The sequence below is a fragment of the Chenopodium album genome, chromosome 8, assembly GCF_948465745.1.
Source record: "Chenopodium album chromosome 8, dcCheAlbu1.1, whole genome shotgun sequence".
NCBI lineage: Eukaryota > Viridiplantae > Streptophyta > Magnoliopsida > Caryophyllales > Amaranthaceae > Chenopodium > Chenopodium album.
The window spans coordinates 2,401,422-2,414,843 of record NC_137841.1 but is presented as its reverse complement, the minus strand read 5'-3'; positions in this window follow the sequence as shown (position 1 = coordinate 2,414,843).

Genomic DNA, 13,422 nt, shown 5'->3' with positions numbered 1-13,422 from the left:
ATTCAAGGTCACACTATATAAATTTACAACATATGGTTGCGTAGCAAATAGTATAATAATTAGTCGTAGTAACTGGGGATGATTTCATGCAACAATCATGTATTAGAACAAAATCATTTGTATGTTTTCTAAGTATAATTGTTTTAGTAACTTGACAATATTTATACTTTTTCCCAATTATTACGAAATAGGGTTTTTTTTTCTTTTTTTTTTTTTTTTTTTTCAAATATGTACATACTTGTATTTTAATATGCTAGTCATCCCTAAACAATGCACTTCATAACTTAGCTTATACTCCGAAGCTTCTCCTTTTTTTTCGACAAAACTCTTGTATTTAGCCATAATTCCCAAAATGTTTAGCACCTTGTTACAGACGTTAGGAAAATAACAAATTCAACATATCATGCTGTGCTAGTTACCTCTCCTAGCTCACTCCCACTACACTAGTACAAAAGGTCTACAATTTTTTCTAGTTGAAGCAAACTCAATATGTTACGTAACATTATATTGCATGCGTGTGTTACTGAGTGTATCACACCTAGGAAGCACAACTTTGCACTTACGTCTTTTCCTCGACATGCCATGTTAGTTGTGCCATTAACCACGAGTTGCACGATTATTATATTGACTACGGTGCATTATATTGGTGATGTATTTCCCTATCTTAGTCTAATAATATGCACTAAGGGTATGTTCTTTTCAAATTATTTTCATTTTAGTTCAGTTCAGTTTTTAATTTTCTTCTCTCATAAAAGATTCAGTTTTGTTCACTTCAGCTTCAATAAGCACAGTTCAGTTAATCAAAACAGGTCCTAAACCACTAAAGTACTCAACCCTATCATACACATATAACTATGTAGTCTACGAGTAGTACTTTTATCATCGAAACTTTCTTATGTTTTTTTAATCGCAATGTTGAGGGTTTTTACGCTTGACAGTTGATAATGCATGCACATTTTATATCATTTATATCCCTTTAGTAAACTTTATAAAAAAAAAAAAGTTAATCTTGTGAAAGTATAAATTGAGTCCAATATAACAATATTTCACATGACTATGTTTTTCACTAATTTGAATTTATTTTTCATAATTTAACTAACTTTACATGAATTTATCTAAGCTACGACTAATAGCTCTAATTTGATCTATTTGATAAGTGAAAATAAGGAAAACATATCGAACACTGTCTATATCTGTCTAAACCAATGCAAGTTGAGTAACCTTCTCATCTACTCATATTCATGGATACTAGAAAGTCATCAATAATAGTAGAGATGATTAATTTCGGATATGATTAAATAAATTAATCATATCTACACCAAGATCGATCGACTTGCTACATTATTTTATACTTTGTGTTTTAAATTTTTTATTAGTATATGTTTTGTGAAACATGTGGCTTAGCTTGTAGCTTGTTTGCCTTGATTGCACTTCATAATGTATGTAGTTGCATCGTATGTACGTGACCGATCAAGATTCGGATGACCATTCAACAAATGATATTATTAGTCATGTGCATGCAAGAGTGTCATGTACAAGATTAATAAATGTTCATGTATACGTGTATACCTATATATATCACGGAGTTGTAGAAGTTTTAGTTTTTCGATCCAATTATGAAAATCTACATGGGAGCTAGGACTAATTGTCTCGTATAAAATGAAATAAAGGGAGATACAATTAATTGCTAGAAGAGGGGGACTTTTCATGGGGGCTATTTGGGAGTCGGCCTTGGTACATTATTGTAATTTATTAGCTATTAAATTTAGGGTCTGTTTACATTTAATGAACTGAGCTGAACTAAACTGATTAGAGTCGAATTAAACTGATTGAAACTGAACTAAGCTGAGCTGAAATGAATAATTTATAAGAGAAGGAAATTAGGAGTTGAACTGAACTGAACTGATTAGAGCTGAACTGAACTGAACTGATTGGAGCTGAACTGAACTGAACTGAAATTAAGTAACTGTGAACAGGCCCTTAATAATATTACTACCTCCGTTAACTTTATTTGCAACTTTGGAATATTTTATGTCTCACAAATAATACCCCAGAGTTGCAGATAAAAGTTAACGGAGGTAGTATTTAATAATGTTATTTTACTTATAAAATATCGAGACTTAGGGCTTGTTCTCATTGACTGAACTGAAATGAACTGAACTTATTAAAGCTGAACTGAACTGAACTGAACCTATTACTCTATTAGAGCTTAAATGAACTAAGCTGAAATGAATATTTTACAAGAGAAGGAAATTAGGAGCTGAACTGAATTGAACTTATTAGAGCTTAATTGAACGGAAAATAATCGTATGAGAACAAGCCCTTAGTTCAGTTCAGCTCTAATAAGTTCAGTTCAGTTCAATTCTTATCTTAATTTCCTTCTCTCATAAAATATTTAGTTCAGCTCATTTCAGTCAATGAAAAAAGACCCTTAGTGATTAATTAGTTTTGAGCGAGAGATAAAATATTCAAATTCCGACCCCTTTGATATTTTTAGTCAAGATTCGTCACTGATTGTTAGTAAAACATGATGTACGTTTGACGTGCTTATATATGTTTGATGGGTTACTCTGCATGTTGTTAACTGGTTTAATGATTGAATTGAATTTTGTATGTAGGACTTGAGCTTGGTTGAATTCTCCTCTAGTCGGTATAGCTCACTGAAGATTATATATATGGATGACCTCACTTCTATTGATACAAATATACAATATGTACAAGTTGTTGATTTAAATTTTCCAACAAACTTTGTCTACACACTATTATTTACATACTTTACTGAAACAAAACTTTGACATATGCTCGTTGTTGTTAATAATTTATTGAAATAAACTAAAAGGTTGAATTAGTTTTATTAGATATATTCATAATAAGTGTGATGACTTTTTAATGTTTTTTTTTAAAAAAAAATTTTACTCCGAGTAATAGGTATTTAAAGATGAATAATTATGGTCAAATTTGTGTATCATTCGCAATCTTAGCTTGTGCTACTTAGTGTAACATTTGTTTAAGCAAAGACTAAATTATTATTGTACGTATTAATTTTAATTTTCTACTAAGTATTGTATTACTTCCACTTAACAAAATTCAATAAATAGTTTATTAATATATGAATTATTCAATATGGACCATTATTAGCTAGTCAATACATTTAGAAAATTGAAAAGGTCAAACTTATTTTAAATTTCAATTTAAACACATGATCATGTAGAAATTATAAAAATAAGAAGTATATATAAAAACTTAAAATCATATGTCTCTTACCTCTAAAATATAGTCTAAAAACTATTTAAATGGCCGTACTCAACTATCTTATTTGTTATTTCAAAGTCTTGGTTGTGTTCAAAGGAGAAGAGACTAGCTAGTTGTACATACGTACGATCTCTTTGTATTTCTAGAAAGTCTTCGCTCGTTGTAGCTGTTAGTTAATTAGGGTATTATAAAATACAAAGTATGTCTTAACTACTTTGAACGATCTTTTAAATAGCTTGTTTGTTTGCTTTAATTTACCCGTTTGCCAACATACAACCCACTTGACAAATAGGACGCCAAGAAACGACAAAGGATGGTTACTTTAAAAATTCACCAAATGCCATCGGACTTTTCAGAATTCACCAAATGCCACCGAGTTTTTTAAAAATTCACCGAGTGTCATTAATGACTAACGGTAGTTAACTCCGTTAGTCATTAAGGCTAATTATGCCACGTGGCATATTCTAATTGGTTCATTTTATTATTATTTTATTTATCAAAAAAATTATAATTAAAAAAAAAAAATGAACCCCAACCACTCTTCCCACCGCACCACCGCCCCTACGCCAGCCCAACCCCTTGCCTCCACCCCCACCGGCGACCAACATCGTTGGCGGCCACCCTTCCCCTAACCCTATGCCCCCTACCATCCGCATCCACTCCCCCCTAAACACCCATCCTCGACACCCTAATAAAACCCCAAAAACGAAATCTCCAAAATCGAAAACCAAATTTGGTTTTCGATTTTAAGCAAGGTGGTTCAGGGGTGGAGATGGGAGGGAAAGAGGTGGTTTGGGTTCGTCGGAGTAGGAGGGATAGAGTGGAGGGGGTTACGAATTTAGGGAAATCGATATTGGGGTTTAAGGTGTCGAAACCCTAGATTTCGATTTTTGGGGATTTTAATTTAGGGTTTTGGCGTGGTGGTTGAAAGGGTGGAGCTCGGAGGGGATGAACTGATTTGGGTTCTCCGACGTGGGGAGGGGGGCTTTGGTCGTCGACGGTGGTGAGGGGAGGGATTTTCGAGGGAGAAGGAGAGTTTGCGAATCGGCTAGGTGGGTTGTCTGCGCGGGCTGGCTACGCTGGGTCGCCGGCGGCGCGATTGTTCAAGGCTGGGTCGCCGGCTCGATTGTTCAGGGTTGGGTCGTCGCCGCGGTGGGGACTGGTTGGAGGTGGGGATATGGTGGTGGCAGTGATAGACGGTGGTCGGGCTGGGTCATGGTGGGTGGGTGGGTTTTTTTTTTTTTTAAAAGTTTTTTATTAAGTAATTAATTTACTAATTTAATAAGCAACCAATCATAAGCCACCACGTGGCATAATTAGCCTTAATGACTAACGGAGTTAACTGCCGTTAGTCATTAATGGCACTCGGTGAATTTTTTTAAAACTCGATGGTATTTGGTGAATTCTGAAAAGTCCGATGACATTTGGTGAATTTTTAAAGTGCTCAATGGCATTTGAATATGTGATGCATTTAATATACATATACCAATGAAAAATTGAAGTAAATCGATAAAAAGCGAGCAAATAACAGATCAGATTAGACTTGATTTGATTTCAGACTTTTGGTGGTGCTTCATCCTACATGATTTTTTTTTTTAGTCAGATTCATCCACTCACACATAGGTTTTCATTTTAATGTTCCTTTATTTCATTTATAAGCCCCTTTCATTTATATAATTCATGAAATAAGCCCTTTAATGTTCTATATAATTCATGAACTTTGCATGCAGGCAGGGAAAAAAAAAAATTACCAGGAGCTTAATGAAACTTTTAACAATAATATCAAATGTGAAATTGTTATCTTTCAACTTCAACAAATTAAATTAAAGCAAAAAAAACTTCAACAAATTAAATTAAAGCAAGTAAAAAGTTGATGATAATCAAGTAATTCATTATATTACCTTGATTTATAAATTCAATAAATTTAATGGATAATTTTAACACTTGACATGATAATAAGTACCTTGCTTGTACGTATTTGGACCAATACTAATATATATACGTCATAGTATGACATAAACTAACTCAACAATTTTAAAAGTTATGAAGTTAAAGGTGACAACGAAACGTTGGTTAATTGTGATTTTATATATATCACGGCTCATTTAAAAGCTCATATTGGACTATTCAATTACCTAAGTCACCTAACATAAGGTATTACAGAGTATTTCAGTTTTTTTAATTATTTTTTCACATAAACATATACATTTGTCAATGCATTACTAACAATTAATATCTCTACTGAAGTAAATGGCAAACTTCATTAATTTGACCTTACCTTATCGTCTAAAGTCTAGTTCGAACTCTATTCAAGCCTTCAAGGTAATACTATGAATATGCGAAAGTGAGAAACCAACCAATAGTTGGTGTAGTACGTGCCATTTTGAATATTATATCTTGTTCAAGTATATATGTAAGTTAATTTTAAAATTATGATGCGCATTTTGGTCTTGATTTAACATAAAATTTCAATAATGAACATATACATAATTTAGTTTAAGGGTCTGTTCTCATACGTTGAAATTTAGCTCATTTCAGTTCAGTTCAGTTCAGTTCAGCTCCTAATTTCCTTCTCTTATAAAATATTCATTTCAGTTCAGTTCAGTTCAGCTCCTAATTTCCTTCTCTTATAAAATATTCATTTCAGTTCAGTTCAGTTCGGCTGAATTCAGTCAATGAGAACAGGCCCTAAGTAATAATAATGGACAATTAGCTCATAGGTTGTGAGTGGTTATTTTAAAAATTATGGAATTAGAGCATCCCTAATATTAGTTGTAATTAGACTCCTTGCAATTTACAAACTTCCTTGGCTAGTAGTTTGAGTATAATAGATCTAAAGATTGAAATTAGATTGGTCAAGCAAATTTAATTGCTTGAGAAAAAAGGTGCCAAAAGGAGGCAAATTGATATATTAATAAAGTTAAATTTTAAAAGCTAATTAAAAAAAGTAAGGCTCATTAAGATCACAATCTAGTAGATAGTTTTGGGGCTCAAACTAGATACAAAGGGAATAGTTTGAAATTTTATGTGACTTGACAAGCTAATTATAATTCATATATATTAATCAGGAACATTTAATTCTCCTATCCTTTTATTACTTTAACAACAAAATAAATCCTGTAAAAAAAAAAAAAAAAATAATAACAGCAAAAATAAATCTACAATAATACTTTTGAGGCATAGGCCCCATAGTCTCCCCAAACAGCACATGTATGTGTTCTATATTGATTTTTTTTTTAGAAAAAAAGGAGAATTAAACACTTTATAAGGCTAAGGGCGAGGCTACTCCTCTTATATTGTGGACAATTATTATTATTATGATAATTTTTATTATTAATTAGTATTATTATATGGAAAATGCTATATATATAGCCCTAAGGACTATATATAAGATGCTAAAAACAAAAAACAAAAAACAAAAAAAAAAAAACAAATAAAAATATAACATTAACTAGTTTTTGGCCCCATGCACGGATTTATAAATTATGATTTATTAATAATAATAGTTAATTAAAATTAAATGACTTTTGTAACACTGAATTATTTTTGAAATTTGAATTTATTAATCCTTTAAAAGAATTTATCAAAAGAATTTTAATTTTTTTAATATAATTTTTTTTTTTTAAAAAGTAGAGCATTTTGGAGGGAATTATTTTCACAAAATCATGTCAAATGTCCCTCCCATGATTACTTTAGTATATTGTATAGAGTACACTAATTTGCACATGATTGTGTCATGCATTTCTAAATTAATACCAAATAACGAAAATTATTAAGTGATTGTTCATAGCCCTAAAGGCTACGTATAACAGTACCCTTATTGTATATAGTACTAATAACTAATACTTCGTATAATAATATTAAATAATAAAAATAACAATAATTATCATAATAATCCCTTTGTTTTCAAAAGTTTATCATATTCAAATGCAGTACTCTTTCACATTTTCCAATGCAATAATCTAAATATCTCAAGATATGTATTTCATAAAATTCAACATAAATTGTAGATTAGCAAAAAAAAAAAAAAAAAAAAAAAAAAAAAAAAAAAAAAAAAGAGACGAATTTTAAAATCCCACATAATTATGTTTAGAAGTATAGATAATTACCTATGGAGTAGTAAATTTCATTTCTATTATGATAATTTTTAAATTACCACCCAAATTTTTTTTATAAATTATGATTTATTAATAATAATAGTAAAGTATAGAGAGCGTTTTTAAAGAGAAAAATTGGGAGAAAATCAGTCAAAAGGGTCAAAATAAGTGTTAGGTGGGGCTTACAGACGGAAAATCCACCGGATTTTTGAAATGGGTGGTAATCTGACCATTTATTTAATTTAAGGGGTAGTAATTTAAAATAAAAATTAAACGGATAGTTAGTTCGAAAATGATTACATTTTTGGGTGGTAATTTTGAAAATTAACCTTTCTATTATAATATCTTTCCAAATGAGACAAACAAAATAAAATGTAGGAATTATTATGATAATTATTGTTATAGTAATAGTAATAATAACAGAATAAAAATCACCTGAAGTGAAAACATGCATGTCCAAAAGTATTTGGCCTAGTCACTGTTTTAAGACTATAGATCAATATTCCGTACTAATTATGAAAGTACTCCCTCCGTCCCTAAATTACATTCCTATTTTGAAAGTTGATACACATACAATCATGTATTAATTATGTAAGAGAGAAATAGGAATGTAATTTAGGGACGGAGGATGTATTAATTATGTAACTACTACTTTTCATTTATTCAATGCTTTCTAGAAGGCCCGTCATTATAAGATTCGACTTTTCTAGGTCAATGGCAACGACGAATGCTTGGATTTGCAATGTCGTGTACCTGACTCTCATCATTAATTTCAATGGACAAAATATTATGGCGTAAGCTCCAATTATGTCTTTTTTTGAGGATTGAGAGGATAACCTGCCGCAACTTTGGCCTTTAAGGATCATAATATTCATTTTTTTTCTATATGTATAATCGGTTTTTAAATGTATAATCGGTTTTTAAAGGTATTGATTACTAATGTTTTTCAGTTTAAGAGGTGGCTATTTAAAATAAAGAAAAAAATAGGTGGTAAAATCAATTTTTGATGATTTAAGGGGTGGTTATTTACAATTTTCCTGTAAAATATTACGAGGTCAAAACTACTTGAATAAAAAAAAAACTATAAAAGTATAACATGACTTTAATAATCCCTTGGAATTGACCACAAGGCTAAGCTAGTCTAGTGACATTAGTCATAAAATTCACTGATTTTGCCGATCCATACTCAACGGACTCGAAAATTTGCCAAAAACAAAAATTAAGTCAATGTTTTCGAGAAGGATATAATGTGATGACTCCATTCTTATTATGTCAAAAGTATTTGGAAAAAATATACTCCTTTTTTTTTTGGTTTCACGTTAACAAAGGAATTTTTTATGGGTAATAATATATGTAGCTTTTAAGAAGGACTATATTTAAGCATTAAATACACTTACTGAAATGAAATTAAGTAGGGAATTCATGACAAAATATTTCTTTTTTTTAGCTTCTTATTTATGGGTTATATGTTTATCATTTATCTTTTTTTATTTCTCGTAAATATATCCTTTTATATTAATGTAAAACACTAAAATAACGTTTTTTCTAAAAAAAAAAAAAAACAAAAAAAAAGGAGGTACTAGGGAGTATATATATATTTGAATTAAAGAGTGTATCTTTGTACTACATAGTATTCAAGTCGATCTTAGGATACTAAAGGCTAGAACCCCATCCCTTCAATTGGCCTCGCTAAAATTGAGTTATTACACGTAGTCACGTAGATGATCCGCTTACATACCTTTATCCTTTACTTTCAATCATATCAACCCTAGAATTCACATTTGCTTAAGAGTAAATGATTCTCCTACCTTCTTGGTTCCTTCTTTACTTTTAAGTGTTCAGTCATGTAATTAGGTTTTTTGATGTATGTGAAGTGCTAATTATTGTGGTCATTCCTCTAACAAAAAAAAAAAAAAAAAAAAAAAAGGATTTAATCACATTGGCTTGATTGTTATGTACTAAGTTAATTAAGGAGATCAGTTGACCCAAACATCTTACGAGCGAGTGTGGTTTGCAAATACCATAATCACTAATTCTTTTCATCACAAATACATCACTTATATGCTTGACTTTTGACACTATTCACATATCTCACTTTGTCACTAGCGGACTATTTTTACTGACACATATTAATAATATTATAAAAAAAAACAAAAAAAAAAACGACATATTAGCATATAATGTATATTCTCAACATATGAACTCTGAAACAAGGGAGTAACTGAGTAAGCCTAAATGTTATAGAAGGGATTTGACCATCTATATTATTGGTACGAGTATTTCGTATAGTATGATTATTTGAATACTTGGTTCTTAACTACGGAGTAGCCATAAACCTTCTACTCTTCTAGATGGTAGACATTTGAATTTTCTTGGCAATTATATTCCTTAACAATAAAAGAAGTCTACCTTCGACTGTCACGAGAGTTCTTGACTAGTATTGTAAAGTGGGACGAAGATCATTAAATTTGGTGGATTTTATTTGAGCACTCATTGAATTGTTTTAGTTATTGGTGAAGGATCGTTATCATATTTAATTATTTAGTAGATAATGAATATCATTGAAGGAAAAAAATTGGGTGAGTCAGACTCATAGTAAGTCTAATATATCTAAAACTTATACTATATATTAAAAGGCGTTATTAAAACAGTCTATGTGTCATGAAGATTCCTTCATTGCGCCACATCATCCAATCAACGAACGTCTAATTACTCCATGTCATCACCCACTCAACGCCACGTGAATCTCCTTTCGATATGTTTCTCATTTAATGTCATGCACTTATAACTAGTAATAATAAAAATAAATAAATAAAAAAAAAAAGTCTTCATAAGATTTGAATTTACAACATCTTATTCTAGAACTAAGCATTTTACCGCCAAACTATGTGATATTTATGTTAATTTTTTTATACAAAATATTTAATATGTATAACAAAGTTAATTACAAGAAAATAAAGTAATGATCTGGGGCATCGTCCGGGCCCAAATACTAGTTAATAATTTAAAAATATGACATTTAAAGAGTGAAATAGCTCAATAAGTGCAAGGAGATAAAGCTCGGATCTTTATAATGCAGAGAGAAGAAGAATAGAAGGAAAGGAGGCAGAAGTAATTAGGTCATTCTCATTGTTCATCCAAGGACTTAGTACACCAGAATATATAGTGGCTAGAAGACAAAAAAGCAGGTGAGGCATAGAACCAATCACCATTACATGATCATTACAAGTAAAAGGAAATAACGGCTAAAAAACAAGCATATTACTAAAGTGGCCTTGGAGTTAGACAGAGAGAATGAACAGCAGGGCAGCAGAATAGAATCAATAGAATCATGCCCTGTATTACCCCCCCTCAAGCTGAGAGGTAGAGGAACGAACTCCCAGCTTGAGAAGAAGATCAAATTGTTGTTTGACAGGCAGAATCTTTGTTAGGACATCTGCCACTTGATTCGAGGAAGAAACATGCTCAGTTTTGATGTCACCACTCTTGACCATGTCTCTAACATAGTGACAATCTATCTCGATATGTTTGGTTCTTTAATGGAGCACAGGGTTTGCAGCAATTGCTAAAGCTGCTTGATTGTCACACTTGAGAACAACAGGAGCTAGGTGGTTAAGTGTGAGATCTTTCGTTCAGCAAATATTTGATCCATGTAACCTCACAAGCTGTTAGAGCCATAGCTCTATATTCAGCTTCAGCTGAAGATTTTGCCACCACAGATTGTTTTTTGGATTTCCAAGAAATTGGAGAGTCTCCAAGAAGTATGCAATACCCAGTAGTTGATCTTCTAGAAGTGGGACAACTAGCCCAATCACTGTCACAGTATGCTGTAAGTTGAGCAGCAGAAGATGAGGCAAGCAATATGCCCTGATATCTTGTTCCAGCAAGATATCTTAAGAGTCTTTTGGCAGCCTGCATGTGTGTTGAAGTTGGGGAGTGCATAAATTGACTCAGCATTTGAACTGTGAATGAGATGTCTGGCCTAGTTACAGTAAGATATATGAGCTTGCCAAGAAGTTGTTGGTAAGGAGCTGGATTCTGTATGGGTGTGCCCTTGTCAGCACTCAGTTTCAAATGACCATCCATTGGCAGCTTTAAAGGTTTCACACTTGACATCCCATACTCATTGAGCAAGTCTGAAGTATACTTTCTTTGAGATATGAATATTCCTTTTTCAGATCTGTCAATCTCCAGACCAAGGAAATACCTGAGTTGTCCCAAGTCTTTCATATGAAATTGAGATGAAAGAAAGGACTTGACTTTGTCAATTTCTGTCACACTGTTACCAGTGATCAATATATCATCAACATAAATCAATATTGCTGTAAATTTTGAGTCAACAGTCTTAGTGAACAAGTTGTAATCTGCTTTTGACTGACAGAACCCAAAAGAGAGAATTTTTTCAGAGAGCTTTGAGAACCATTATCTAGGTTCCTGTTTCAAGCCATACAAAGACTTGTTTAATTTACAGACAAGTTGATTATTTTTACAGGGAGCTGCATCATCATCAGTGAGGGGTTGAATTCTGCTACCAAACCCAGTATATCCTTGAGGCATTGTCATATAGACATCTTCTAGAAGATCACCATTCATAAAGGCATTGGTGACATCCATTTGAGTGGTATGCCAACCATACATAGCAGCTAAAGCAAGGATAGCTCTTACAGTGGTCATTTTTGCCACTGGGGCAAATGTTTCCCTGTAATCAACACCAAACTGCTGTCTGCAACCCAGAACTACTATTCTTGCTTTGTGTCTTTCTATTGTTCCATCAGATTTGAACTTGGTTTTGTATATCCATTTGCATCCTATCACCTTTTTTCCAGGTGGTAAAGGTGTGACATCCCAAGTTCCATTTTTCTCACACCGAGTAAGTTCCAGATTCATAGCTTCTATCCAATGCAATTCTTTTGCAGCATCTTTGTAGTGCACTGGATCATTTGTTTCTGAGAGAGTGGTAAGGAAGCAATGAAATTCTGGATGAACATTTTGCAAAGTGACATTTGCTATTTGTTTGTCTTTTTTTGTGTTTGGCTTGACATAATCTTTCATCCAAGCTGGTTCTTTTGTTGGTCTAGAGCTATGTCTGGTTGGCTGAGGTAAAGTTTGGGTGATTTGAGGAGGTTCTGAGTCAGTCTCAGTGTCCTGCTCTTCAGCATGGTCATCTGCTGTTGCTTGAATTTCACTATCATCAGCTAGATCAATTAAGGACTTGAGGTATGAGGAAGGACAACAGGTAGAGGTTTCATGAGCTGATCAATGGATTGAAGCTGGTAAGGGAAAATTTCTTCATGAAAAATCACATCTCTTGAGACAAAGGTTTTCTTGGATGTTAGATCAAGCAATCTATACCCCTTGTGTTGCAGGATAGCCTAAGAAAACACAAGGCAATCCTTTGGGTTGAAATTTGTCTTTTTTATTGGAGTGTGTGTAGGCAAAGGCAAGACAACCAAACACTTTCATGTGGCTGTATTCAGGGAGTTTTTTAAACAGCATTTCAAATGGAGTTTTGTTTTTTAGGACTTCAGTTGGGAGTCTATTAATTATGTGCACAGCTGTCATCACACAATCACCCCAAAAAGAGAGACTCAGGCCTGCTTAAAATCTGATTGCCCTAGCAATTTCCAGAATATGTCTATGTTTTCTCTCCACTCTTGCATTTTGTTGTGGTCTATCCACACAAGAAGTTTGATGCACAATTCCCATGCTTGCAAAGAAATCTTGACAGTGACCATCCTCAAACTCCAAAGCATTGTCTGATCTCAGAATTTTTATTTTTCTGTCAAAGTGATTATTAGCATAGTTGCTGAAAGCTTTGAACTGAGTGAGAGCTTCTGACTTATGTTGCAATAGATACACCCAAGTCATTCTTGAAAAATCATCAACCAGGGTCAAGAAATATCTGTATTTGCCTCTAGTACAGACCTTGTAAGGCCCCCATATGTCCATGTGAACCAATTCAAAGGGTGTCTTGGCATGTGATTCACTCAAACTGTAAGGTTGCTTTGTGAATTTTGCCATTGGACAGGTCACACACACTTAATTATTCCCTGAGATTGTCTGTCTCACACAC